The 14,645-nt window shown below is 42.3% G+C and overlaps 1 long non-coding RNA gene across 1 annotated transcript in view; it reads right to left on the bottom strand.

The window, feature by feature from the left end:
* Positions 1-166: 166 nt before the first annotated feature.
* Positions 167-14,645, bottom strand: part of LOC117605989 (uncharacterized) — a 177,002-nt gene continuing 162,523 nt past the window's right edge. Inside the window, exon 6 of the long non-coding RNA XR_004581848.2 lies at positions 167-9,811. This is a non-coding gene — a long non-coding RNA (uncharacterized LOC117605989). The remainder of the gene's footprint in view (positions 9,812-14,645) is intronic.

Raw genomic sequence — 14,645 nt, 5'->3', positions numbered from 1 at the left:
GGAGATGATATATTAATGATTTTAGGTGATCGAATCTTGGACAGATTAATTATGTTTTTCAAGTAAAACACGAGTACATCGACTATTATCCAAAAATATAAGTAATACTGAAACAATCAAACCTGTCAAAACAATGAATTTTAAATTTTTTATTTTTCGACCTGAAGAAAATGAAAGACAAAGTTGCCATTTGTAAAACGTGAAGAAGTTAGATGCATAGTATCGAAAAACTAATGGCGCATTAGTTCTAAGAAGATATTTTAATATACACTGGGATTTAGATATTTCATTCTGACAAATTCTCAGTCGTTCTGTTGCTTAAAGGAAATTGAAGTTCACGCGTGAACCATCCAAGGAGTGCAATAGAATAGTATGCTGCACGCGATGCAGCTGGTTATTTAATGTTTACAGATGACCCACGGGCCAGTAATAAATATCGTTGACTGGGCCACAAATCTTCGCTACTACACATTCGTCCTTGCTTCTTTTTTCTTATTCACGAAAATGTAGCCCTTTTTACGTATCACTCTCAACGTTGCGGTCACGATCGGATGTAACCATTGTGAGAATTCAGTAATAAATAGCTGGAAGGATGCACGTTATCTTCCATCGAATTTATTGACATTATACAATAGATTTTCAAGTTTTACACTCTATTTCCTTTCTATATTAAGTTTGTATACTGGTGAAGAATAATATAAATTTTTTAAGGAAGCTCGTTTGCAAATTTTATCATTCGTTACATTTAGTAACAGATATTTTACTCTTGTTCAATTAGCCTGTAACGAGCTCAACAATTTCAATTAACTAAGTACATTACCCGGTGCCTACGTTTTCCTCATTATGCATTGTCTCTGAACAAAAGCCCTCATTTAATAAAGTAACGCATTCATGATTCAATAAACATCATTATCAAAGACTCCTACAGTCCATTACAGATCACATAGGAATGAAACTATACTTTGACTGTAATACCGTTGTACTATACCTTTTATGTTATTAATGATGGTCGACATATAGAGGGATTTAGAAACTTTTCGTTCCGTCAACTCGTTTCTCATACCATGGTCCCCTATACAGGTAGATACGCACGGTACTTAGGCTCTAGGACTCGCGACACCCAAATTTTTCCATTTGCTAACTCCTCCCTCACTCTATGATTTTTTTATTTTTAATATCGAGCCACTTACTATTAATTAAAACCACCTTTATTTTTAATAATCATAATGGACTGCCAGACAAAAGAATAAAACATCCCAGTCTTTGCAAATACAAACGGGACAGTGCGTTTAATTAATATAATGCAGGTGCATCCGATGCGACCTGTCTGTCGTTTCTTCGACGCCTGATCCGTTCGGCCATAGAACCGCGTCTGATCGGACGAACGAGATGGATTCTCCGTTAGCGTGTAAGTCGATAAATCCGTGGGATACGCGCTATGCATTGGATGCATCTTCAACCAGCGTATCGTGCTTCTGGCGTAGCTATGTACCACCTTTATCCCGGATTAACTACATGCCTGGAGGGGGCTTGCTTTCGATCCAGCCAGCTTCCTGTACTCCCGTTCCGTTTATCGACGCCCATACGGAACAGGAAAAAAAAAAAAGGAAAAAACATTGCTTCTAGACGCAAATAGTCTCGATACGCGCGCGTATGCATGTTGTTCTTTGTCCATGCGAAAGTTCCTGTTCTAACAGACATGCACGTTGCTTATGCTGTCGAGGTTGCAGCTCGTTTGAGTTACCGTTTCCGGTGGTACAGTGAAAGAGATAACGAAGACGTTACGATCTTTTGTCTTATGGGAAAGAAGTTTTTGTTATAGATGTAGGGGTGTATTAACGCACACTCGTACACTCTATTACAATACCTTATTATTTTTCTGTCATAGTATTTTCTTTTTCTCATTAACCCTTTCTTATCAATAGTGACTATAGTTGTGAAGGAAGAAACATGCAATGGAGCGTAAATGAGAAATGAGTCACCGTAAAAATGGTACGTCGATTCGGTTGCCTTTATTGGCTAGAAACCCCTTGTTCCATTAAGAAAGATTAAAGCCCCGAAACCCTCCTGAAAATTGCCCTCCAAGTAAATTCGATGTATCTCATTGAGATTTACATTAATTTGAATTAAAGGCGTCGTAGGGATCTTGATTTCATCCTAGGAAGTATCAAAGAATTTTTGAGTTATTTTTTATTACTATCTTTGTTTAGAATATTGGAATATTTATTAACGAAACGATATCGATTGAATTTTCGGTAGACGATAATTCGATACGTTAACACATAAAATATAAGCAAGAATTTTATTAGCGCATGAAATGAAAACGATTTTGCTCGTGGCACACTTTTTTATTAGCCGTTCGATTAACGCGTATCGTTTCGCGCGTGTTACACGGGCCGAACAGCTGGCCGAAGAGTTCAATTTTTGTCGAGCCGAAACAGGCGACAATTTAATGAAAACACCGGCGACCTTTTTTTCCTCTGGAAAAACCCTTCACCGACGAAACAATTGGCCCGTCACCTGCCATGCCAAACGTGTGTCACGCTTCGAGTACAACGGAATGATCGAAGCGAATCAAATCGACGATATTGACTGGAAGAACGAACGAAAATGAACAAAGAAATGAAACGTTTCAAAAATGTTTAATTCTATTTCATTTTCTCTTCCTAAATTTTAAACTTCTTAGGTTATTAATCTATCACCGCTGAATATTTATAATTCTTCAAAAATGATTTCCAACAGTAATGAAAGCAATTCGAAGGGTATTAAACTTCGAAAGAGCGGCTTTGAAAGCAAAAAAGCTCCGACCGTGCAATTCAACGATATTACACGACAAACACCCCCATTTTTCAGCAGATACGTCGGAAAGCACCGCGCCACGTAGTTCGGCCAATAAAACCTTGTAGAAAACAGGAACAAGCGAAAACACCGATATCCACGGCGTTAGCCGCGCCTCTCGAAAACATTTCTTGATTTATCGCGGCCGCTGGTGCACGCTTAACGCTCGTGTTTATCAGCCAGTACCCCTTATCAATCACGTTGGCCGCGAATGATCCAACGGCGTCATCGTCTGACCACCAGAGGAGGAGGACCCGGTATCACAGCTGACCGCGTTAAGGGAATCGAGGACATCTGCCGGTTACGAGGAATAAATCAGCCACTGTCAGGACTGACGTAGAAAACGAAGGGTAACTGACGTTGCGAAACGAAATGATTGACGTATCAACTTCCTCGAGGGTATGATTCAACCACGTCCCAGATAAATCCACGATTTTTTCGTAAAAGTCTATCGGAGACTTTCCTGGATCTTTGAAAGTTCCTCGAAAGTCTTAATTTTCATTTTTCTTCTACTCTTTTCGAAGAATCTCGACGAACGCGACGAACAACTTTCTTCCACGTTTTCCTGCAAGCAATTCTGGCAGTTTAAACGAACACTTGTCCAACCGTGGAGTCACCGGACCATCGACAAATAAATTAGACGAAGCCAGGATTCCGGGTGTCCTAGGTTTCCATTAGGACGGGTATCACAAGGACGGTAAAGCGTACGGTATTAGTCCGGCTGTCTAGCTCGCTATAGTACGCCATTCGTCTCGGCTGGAAGATGGTTGAAAGTAGCTAATTTCGAGGTTCGTAGCTCCCGTGGAGAACCTTTACTGTCCAAGTATTTGTTAGCCGTCATCAGCCAACGTCGTTCGCCGGTGTAGACACAAAGAAGAGGATTTACGGTTTCAATCGCAACTATGTTCGTTCCGCTTCATAAGCGACTTGAGGAGGATATTAAAAAATGGCGATTTTTCAGCCAGCTTGATAAAATGCATCAAAGTATCAAACTGTATTCCAACAGACACAACGATGCTTGCTTTATAGATATGCGAGAGTATAATTATAATTTCTAGGATATGTAGAAAAATTAAGGAAATTTTGAAATTGAACAGAAGCAAAGATAATCTTTCATTGGACGGAACGCGAATCGTGAATAGTGAATGAACGAAAATGAAATCGTTGCGTGTCAGGTTGGACGAATATTAGCGAGGTCCAGCTCGCGTCAGGCTGTAATTAACAACGCGTCGGTTCATTACGGGGTTACATAATGTCAATCTATTTTATTGCCGGTTCCCATTGCAGCGAAAATTTCGATGATGCCCGTGTTACGGCAGTGTATCTATAATTTACCAAACGAACCGACGCGTGCAGCGTAGTTATTAATATTGCATCGTCCGCGAAACATACATAGGGTTGCCGTTTGCTCCACTGGAAGTGTTTCTTCCGTCAAATTACTGATTGATTAACCTTTGACCTACAGTTGCCATGCTTCATTTAATTAATTAATTAATAGACACGTGTTCGTACGAAAATTTGTTGCGTATACATTCGTAATAATAAAACGATGCCCGGAATAGAAACGAGAAGCCTGTGTTGTCTCGTTTGTCAGGCTTAGTTCTGGGATTGGTACAAATATGATAAGCCGGTAAATGGCACGCGTTTAAGAAACTTATCGTCCCAGCCACACTGAGAGTTGTGTCACGGGAAAACATAAATTTCCCCGAGTAATCCAGGACATTGTGTCAAGAGGGCGTGCTCGTTGCAACCCCTTTGTCACCGGGGGTGTCTGCGATCTGTCGATTTCAATTCGATTATGCAAGACGCGAATGGCGCACGTGCTGGTTCTCTCTCACGGGATTGGGAACATGAAAAAGGCACTTTTGGTTAAAATAAGCAAACTCGACGGGAGTAACGATGAAATAACGGACGTTTGTTATTGAACGGAATGTCAACTCGTGCATTATTCAACGAGCGAACGGGTATCGGCGTTGCTAATTCGATCGCGATTCTATGCACCTCCCTGGTCGAGTTACCGTTCCCAGGCGTTGTTGCTCTGGCTAATTAATTCGACGAAGTCAGATATTATATCGGACAGGTTATTGGCGTAATTTGGGAAAACGGAGCAGGGTTGCTCCGATATCCTGTGCGAACTGCACGACGCGTATCCACGTGCGCTCAGTTTGGAAACCCTCTTTCCGGAAGTTTCGTATCCCTTGGCCAGTCGATCGAACGGAATTGAAAATGGCCATGTTACTACGATAACTGTAATTTTGTGGAAAGTAGATTTTCATTCCTTTTTCATCTCTCTATATCCATTTGATAATAAGTATCACCCTACAGCACCTAATTTCACCAAAAATTCGACATCCAACGAAAGAGGGGAGATAAAGTGTAAAGGAGAAGGAGAAAGCGAAGCTGAAAATTTATCGAGCTCGGTTAAACGTCCGTTTCGTTGCTCCATATCGATGAAATTACTTAGGTAACCGATTTGCTTGCTCGATCGGATTAAACGGATCGGATTCGAATACCGAAACGCCGAAACCTTACCGTTGGATTTAATTAAATTTTCGTTGGTACACGTGCGCGTACGGTATTTTCGTTCATCTGAGCCCGCCGATTGCTGTTAAACGTGGTTTGTTCTTCTTTTCTCAGTCGTTGGCAAACGGTTGCCGGGGATTCGCGAATCGACTGCCACGCGGAAATAATTGTTTTCGCGAGGAAATATCTCGGGGCTTCGTCGGTGCGTTAAGAGGCGGCTTAACTAATTACGAAAGTCGGCCCAGCCCGGGTATCGTGGCTCGTGCGCAGCCTCTTAACGTGTCGAAAGACTGCGAGACTAACAAAGTTTCCGGTTGTTCACCGCTTTCATGTGGCTCACGTGCCGCCCCGTTGCACTTTACGAGTGCGGTAATTGGGTCATCGCGACAGCACCCTACGGTTGTACCTTCTGCCGCGTTAAATTCTGGATTTTACTCGAGTAGGCTAAAAGTCATGTTAATGAGCAACTTTATTTATTAGGATTCACGACTTAACATCACTTGGCGAGATGATTTTCTTTTTAAACTTGCTATTAATATTTCGAATTAAGCTCGAATTGAAAAATTACACCAAAAACTCGTAAATAAATTCCTCCGTGAAATCATGAATGTTGTCTATCGCGTAAGGGTGAAACGAGAAATTTTCTTTCCCGTGCGAAGAGATTTCTGACTAGTAGATAGAGGGAGGAAATCTGGCAAGGGCCAGAAGAAGTTACGACTCAAACGATTGCAAAGGTTGAAGCGTATCAAATCGGTGGAATCGCATGGGGAATAAGGGGGTTGCGACCCCTCTTGCACGCGACATAAAAGTGTATTACACGTCGCGGGAAGGAAGAAACATGGCGGGAGGGTAAGGCAACGATGCGTTCGCGTGTATGCACACGTATGGGGTGTTTCATAATTGGCGGGTGGGTAGGGAAAGGATGGTGATCCCTGACGGGGAAATAAACCTGAACGTCGCCTGCTGCTCCATTATTTATATTCCTATCCACTGGTGTTGCTGCGGTCGTTCTAGCATTGTGGAATGCAAGCGGGAGTGCTTCCGGATGCGGCGAGAAATTTCGGGCGACTCGAAGAACGATGCTTCGGTGTCCCTTATCTCGTTTGTCTATTTGCTTGAACCGCAAGTAGACGCGAGAGATCCCAGAGACATCGCGAATGGACTTTGCTGGTATACTAAGAGACATTTAAATATGGAGCGAACACTGTTTTGTTACAGACTGCATTTAAATGGCAGCAGAAAAATGGAGAGTTGCGTTTCACGGTCTGCTTTGCAATTTCTTACTTTCTTCTTTATTAACAGATCGACTGTCGCGCCGAAACAGTATTATTCTTTATATTAAATGAGTCCCTCGCAATGTTTCAAAACATTTTCCTTCGGTTACTCGATACCCGAACGCGTGCTGGAAATCATGTACCGCAGCTTTAAACGAGCAATCCCAAAAATGGCCTCATAAATAAGGTAAACGTTGCTCGCTTTATTCCTCCGTCGAGGAATCACCCCATCTCACACACGTATAGCCAATTATAGAACGGTCTGTACACGTGCGCGCCATAGGGGTTGAATCGAGTAATTTGTCTGCGTTACGTTACGTGTAAGGTTGGGATTCCGTCAAGCCTTCACCCCGCTGCCTCTCTAATATGAAAAAAATGCAATCTTTCTTGGTGGTACGGTTCGTGTAGCGCGTAGCGTCGCGACGCCATGAGAAATTCGTATTCCTAACGTGACACGCCGGATTACAGGATTTATTGGGGGTTCTAGGTGGCAACCCGACCCTCAAATGAAACGTTCCCCGTCGAATACAGGCGAGTTGCGTAGTTTTTCGTTGTAAATGAACCTTGAGACTTCATTTGTATCTTTTATGACCTGGCTGTAACAGCAGAATCAACTTCTTCGAGTTGGCTAACTTTTAAAAGGAAAATCACCTGACTGAAATTGTTTTCATTAAAACGACAATATTTTTCTTGTTCTATTTTAAACCCTTTTCTGTCTTCATTATAATTATTAAGGTGCTAATCTATTTTCCATTCTTTAACAAGAGAGCATGATCATTGCATCTAGTCGAATCGAACGAGGACGCAATTGCAACGTCTTCTCTATATTAATCTGACCCGAATTTTTCCAGCTGTTAGCATACTGGCCCATTCTCCAATAAAGGGTTACACGTAGCACCGCGAAGAGGCGGAGGATTTCGTTAAGTTTTAACGATCGCCAAGTGTAACATCGCGTTCTCCATTCCTCCGGTTAACGGTCGTTAAAATGAATCGGGCCGCTCGCTATTCCGACGGGGTGATTTGTGACTTCCGTTCAAAGCTCGCATTGTCACTTGCTCCCTGACGGAGGTTGCCGGACTTTGTTCGTGAAATACGCTTCTCTTAATGAAGCGTGTCTGGCCTTCTTTATTCATCGACGCCAGCTCGAAGGTCGCGATGATTTTCCGTTTCCGGTTTGGCAAACGATTATCGCGGAAACGCTTAAGGATCGATGGGAATACAATGATGGGTCGTTAGTGTAATGAACTCGAAACCATCCCATTGAATTTCTCTTTAGCATAGGTTAATTCTATGTTCAATTTATCTTTCATTGTTTCGAGTTACTTTAAATCATTTTTGATAGCAATATTTTGTAAATAAATAATTGCACCAGGAAAGATGATAGGATATATAATCGTACGAATAAGCCCGTTCGATTAGACGATAATTCCATTTCCATTCTCAGAGAAGCTGATCCGTTCAGGGTGGATCGATGTAAAGCCAACGGTATACGTATACGTCGCCGGTAATCCCCTTGACGTAGCTATATTCCCGCGTAACGGCGTACTAATTAACCAGTTTCGCCCGTGTCTTGATGATATGTGCGCAATTATTTATGCAAATCAATCCAGTTTGACCGTACCGTTTTATATCGCGTTGCGGTCCACCTCAGCCGGTGACATCGGTCACCGTGAAACAGGGATGCATTTCGAGGATCGATCGATCTGTTCGGAATCGGTTACCAGACACGGAACAGGGGGAATACGTTGCATCCAAGCCATCGTTGGAAAGTAGGGTTGGATCAAAGCGTTGCAAATGAGGAGGTTAACAGCCTTCGGCTAGTTACGTCTCTCCCTCTACTCTCTTCCCTCTATGTACGCGTGCGTTCGCACACTCGACCAATCACACTGTCTCATTAACATTAAGCATGGGGTGGTTCGATAAGGTGAACGTTCAATTAACCGCACGTTTGTTATATCGCTGTTTCGAACGCGCTGACAAATCGTCTTTCAAAATATTGTAGATTTTCTGGAAAAGTTCGTAAGCTCAACTTTATCTACCGGCTTCGTTATTGAAATGAAAATTGTATAACTGTAACGAGAGTACCGAGCGCGGTCAAGAGGCAGCTTGTTAAAGGAGATCGTAAAAAGGACACCGATACTCGGGGTGGGCGCAGAATAGCGTAAGGTCACGCGAGTTCAGCTCGCGATTCAGTGAATGGCCTCTAGAATCCGCGACTTCCCCTAATGAAGCTTTTGAATGGTGGCTCGCGACTCGACGCGGTGCGCCGCAACGCGCCGCACTGATGTACGGGCGCGGGTCTCGAATTAAGAAAATAAACTTCCTTAAAGCCGAGTCCTGGAATGCCCTCTCGTTAGTTTTCCCGATGTTCAAAGAGCCGGCAGTATATATTCGACGGTTTGAATGCGGCATCCCGGACTGCTCCGGCTCCTTAGAAAGGCAGTTTCTTCTTTCAACAGGGCAAAAAGAGTCGAAAGTAGTTTACCGTCGACGGATATAGAGGATTCTATAGAATATTCGGATCGATCTTTCTTAGAGCAAGGGGACGAAGAAAGGGGACGATAAAATGGGAAAATGGAAAATGATTCGTAAAATATTGTTCACCTCAATTTTGAAGAAAAGGGTTAATAGGAAACTTCGATCCGAAGGTGAATTGTTTGTGATTTACAGGGGATACGAATAAAAAACTTATGTCTTTGAATGTTAAAAAATAATGAAACAATTAGCGCATTGGACAGTGAAGGTTGGCGAGAACGAGATCGAAGGAAAGACAGGTTGTTTGTCGAGAACGAAAGGTTAAACGACTATGGGGTTTGAAGGGAGGGCGAGAGGGAAATTAATAGTCCGCCCGGTTGCTTGGATGTAAAGACGTCTACCTACTAATTAAAATTTCTGTTCCCGGAAGAACCGTTGCCAGAAGCCTGCAGATAACTGGAAGCGGCCACGTACCTTTTCAAAGTGATTATCTCACAAAGAACAAAGCCTTTAATCCGGTACGTAGCCGAGCATTTAATTATAAAAAAATAATACTCACTTGAAAAATGATTTTCTCGCACAAAGAAAAAACTTCGTCGCAACTCACGCAATTTCCATATTAATGTTTTCCACTTTCTTGCACGTTGAAAACCGGTCTCCTTCGTTCTCGTTAACTGGGTTACGTTGTTACCATGGAACACCTACGGAAAATTATTCACGGTTGAAATCTGGGATACATCTTTTATGAAATCCAGTTAGCCATTAAAGAGTTCTTAAAATTTTCGCACAGATTCATCTGCATGGCGAATTAAATAACGTTACATGATTTTCGAATGTTCTATTTACTGCGATAATACCCTCTCAAACATTTAAATGTTACAACTCTATTGTATTTTATAATTAATTCGAAAGATTCATGTAATGTCAGTTTCAAATAGCAGTAGTTAAAGTGAACAAAGAGCGGTGACACGTTTCCAGCGACGAAAGCACCCATCGAAATTGATCCGCTTCGAAAAAAAAGCTCGGTCGAAAACGGGGCGCGAAAATTCCCTGGATCGCGGCTCGTCTACGCAATTAGCGCTCGAATTCACGCAGGCGAACGTGAAAAGTGTTCGCGAAAGGGTGTCGAAACGCAGGGTGGTAGGGCAGAGTACACAGGGCGAAGAGAGGGGTGAAAGGGGCCAAGTGGCTGGTACCACGTGCTGAATCAAACTAAGCGTAACGTTTTGGGGTTGCACGAGGGTTGAAGTGTAACGAGAGTAAAGGGGACCGGTGAAAAAAGATAAAATGAGATAGAGATGCGATGGGGAGTGAAGGGGCCAGAAAAGGGATGCTCCACTCAGCAGCTTCCCTATCGAAAGACGGGGTGAAACGAGGGGGGTGAAAACGGACTACGGTAGAGATGGTTACGCACAAAGAAAGTTAGAGGTGGAGAAGGATGCGTAGGAGGAGGGAAACTTTCGGCATGTCTCACCACGTCGTCAAGCTACTCTCCTGAATAGAACAGAGTCTTGGAAACGAACGAAACCAGACACGTCAGTCGCGCCTCCACTTAGCGGAATGGAATTTGTCAACGGTTTCCTGAATGTCGAATAAAATTCAAATGGGAATAGAGGATCACCGTATCGAACCACCATTGCTTCGATCCTGTTCTACGTCACCAAACTTTTCGACTTCTTCTTGCCTTGAGGAGTAATTTATATTCGCAAAGCTTGGACGACGCCACAATGGCGTCATTTCTACATCGAGGCTTCAACCTATGCCTTGAAATCATTTTTGAAAATGTTCACGTACGACGAAAAAATAAAATACATTTAGCAAGTTTGCCGTGTAAATGTATAGTTAAATACTCGCATGTAACGTTTGCATAGTGTAACAGGGTTTCATTTTTTAACGAGTACCAGTCGTTTCCAGGAATCACGTTAAAATGCAAACAAAATCAGAGGAAAAACGGAGACCGGTTAAAACGAACAGCTCGAATCCCAACGACACGGAATTTCTGGAATTTCCTACGGTGGCTGCTTTACATATTAACTAATTCCGCTATCCGGCCGGCCAACTTTGGATTAGACGATTCCCCAGTTAGTAATACCGCGTAATGCGATGCAACGTTCGAAGCTGATTGCGAGTCCTCCCATGGAAATCGCCATTATCATTCGCTAACCGGTTGACTAATGGAAAAACTGTTCCGTTCCCCTCGTTCCATCCCTCTCCTCGCCGCGATTACTTTCCCTTATCGTTCAACTATTCGCGACAAAAATGAGAAGCAACCCTATTCCTTCTTTTTTCTTCTCTGCTCGTTTATTTAAGTAAGAACGACGTTCAACACCGATGCTATCTTTCAAACTGCTTCTTAAGTTATGGAAAACTTTGCTAAGAACGATAAAAGTGGTTCTTACTGTTTCGTAATTATCCAGACTTTTATTATGAAATTATCGCCGAAGTATATTCGGTTAATTGACTTTAATTGAAAGATCATTATTTTATCCACGATACCAAGAAATTCAATTTTCATTTCTATTTATTTATACTTTGTTATACGAATGCAGATGGTACTTCGATATTTGCAACCCTCCCTTTTTCAAAGAGGGTGAATTTCGTTCTCGTTTAACAAGCGCATTAATATACGCGATCATTCGTGTCACGCAGACGAACAGGATCGCGCGACGAATGCCATTGCAATATTTTCCCTTAATGCACCGGAAATCATTTAACCGCGGTCGCTACGGTAAACTGGCCCGCTTTACGTTCGATTGGACCCGACTGAAATGGTCCCGTGCTTTTTACGTAACCGTACACGCGAATAACGTTACACGGATCATTTTTGTGTCGGCGCATCATCTCGTTACGAAACACGGTCCACCGAAGTTGCCGGAACAGCGATATAGAAAAAAAAAGGGTCGAATTGAAAATTGCAGCAATAACAACCGCTGAAAGCATCGTCGGAATTATTGAAGCGATTTTTGGTAAAAACGAATGGGATCCCTTTTTCGAATCTATATTCATGATAAAAAAAAAAATTATTGCCGATAGTATTTTAAATTTCGTTCAATTCCCTGAAGCAAAAAACTGAAAAATCACCTTTCGGTACTTAAATACGTACTTCACGTGCAGTCTTTAAATCATTATTCCCATCTGTCCACAAAGTAGCAAAAGTTTCAACTGTCTTTGCCCGTCGTTTTGACCAACGTTTACCGTTCTACGTTGAGAACTAATGATTTAACCCTTGAACCGCGAGAGTATGGGTGATCGAGAGCGAGTGGAGTTTACAGAGTGGAAAGAAGGAAACAGGGAGAAAGAAGGAAGAAAGGAGAGAGGAACGGTGGCCAAAAGACGGGTAGAGGTTTGAGGAGGTGGCGGGTGGAAAGAGGAAGAGGAAACCACACGGGTGGTAGGTCGCGGGTAAAGCGGTAAGTTTCTAACGAGAAGCATTAGCGGAGTGGACGAGGCGACATCAAATATGTAGATAGCGCTACGGGGAATTTCTCCGGAGAACAAAGTTGCTACAACGAAGCACGGACTCGGAAATAGAAGGAGCGGAGGCGAATCTGAAGCTGAAGGAAGAGGAAGAGGAGGGAACAAGAGCGGTCTTGCCTCATCCTTGGAAGGCAGCTCGCGGCATCAGACTCCCTTGTGGGGTGCTTTCCAACCCTCTCGTACGTCGGATAATAATGAGAAAGGCTGCCGAGGGCCTCGTGCCGCACCGGAGAAGCACGAATTAAGTCTGCGGAAACGACGCCGCATTTGGAATTGATTAACCTTCGTATGTTCGTTCGGTGCGTTCGCCGCAACCCCCGCGACCGGCGTCGATTTTCCATCCGGTTCCCGAAGGACGAACGAATTCGCGGTCGTCGCATCGGCGAGAGCATTTTCGTTAATTTCTTTTCTTTTTCACCGTTCCTCTGGGACCCCGTTAACGGTTCGCTCGATGTATCGATTATCGAGCCTTTATTTCACTGAATTCCGTTCGATCTCAATGGAAATGCTTTCAGCTATTTGGATGAAATGTTCTTTGTTCGAGGTATATTAAACATTTTTGTCTCGCAGTGGAAGTAACCACTGAATAATGGATCGAAAAGAGGCGATATTGTTCACCCGGTTCTTGAAATTCATTTTCTTACGGGGGTTAATCTTCCTTTCGCGAAAGAATGCTCCTGCGAATCACCTGCGATTCTCGTAACAATTCTCTGTCAGACTTTGATTTCCATCGTTCTGTTTTGTGCCAGTAGCCTGGTTTCGCGGGACTGAAAAAGGAGAGAAGAGAAAAAGCGATGGAATATTTCACGAAACAAGGAAGCTGGGTGACTCCAGCGTTCTCTGCATCGTTTCCGATATACCATTAAATTTTTCAATTTGCTTCTTCTAACTCGTTCGATTCTTATTGCCCCGTTCCACGTTATTCGAATGCAGCTTTCCATAAGCTAGCGCGGCAAGAATACGCGTTGATAAAAATAATAAAAAAAAAAAGAGAGGAGATATTCTGTGATACAGTTTCCACCGGTGAGGTTTTTATTCGCGTCGTTATCCATTTGTTATTAAATTACTCATTCTCCTTTTTCCAGTCTCGTTTCGATCACAAAATACGAGGAAATGCTTTTCCTTTATCGATACTCGTATTTCTATTAACCGTTCTGTTATTTTGGAAAAATTGTTGTTGCATTGTACTTGCAATAGCGTAGGCAACATTTCAGGCTAAAAATGTTGGAATAACAATTGAGTGTTTCATCGACACAGCGTTTCAATTTTCCTTTTTCAATCAGTACCACATTCCAAAAAGAAAGAGAATGTATTCAATTTAATGAACGCGCAGCACACATTTTATTCTCAAAATAAGACGCGCTGAAACCTGTTATAACTATCAATTGTTTAGTTTCAAATTCCATTTCCGAGAAGATTGAAAATATTTTATTGTTAATTGAAATTTTTGACCTTCTAGTATCCTATTTTCCTTTGAAAAATCACAGTTTCGCCCTCGTCATACTGAAAAAGTAATTTTTATTTTCCGCTCGAATCACCTTCACACGTGAAATCGTCCAAAAATCAGTTTTTACGTGGAAAATATTGCCGGTCGTTCCTTTCTTCCCGAAGTCTCATTTCACGAGCAATCTCGAAGAAGTATACCACTCGAACAGAGAGAAATTTGGGTCACAGTTGCGTTCGATATTATGAAAATTTTCTTTCTACCCTCTTCGAAGCAAGCCTCTTAACGCATTCATGAGTTAAATCGCTGGAAGTTTCGTGGAAACTTCAATTTCCATCGGATAAAACCATCTACGTCGAATCTCCACGTGTTTGTAAATCGATCCTCGTGTCTTATGTACTTATTTGTTTCTTTAAATCCAATCTGGGTATCTAATTTTTTCTGTCTCGTAACACCTGAGGTACATTTGTACCTTAAAATTGGAAATTTTCACTGTACATTCAAATATAGATACAAAAATTAATGTTTCCGTATCATTGAAAGCCGTCTAAGCGAACGTCTGCTGAAAATAAAGCTCCAGGAAGGAAAAGTAGTTTCCTGATCCATCCTGATCC

The sequence above is a fragment of the Osmia lignaria genome, chromosome 2 (genome assembly GCF_051020975.1).
Source record: "Osmia lignaria lignaria isolate PbOS001 chromosome 2, iyOsmLign1, whole genome shotgun sequence".
NCBI lineage: Eukaryota > Metazoa > Arthropoda > Insecta > Hymenoptera > Megachilidae > Osmia > Osmia lignaria.
This window is presented reverse-complemented; position numbering and strand designations above follow the sequence as displayed.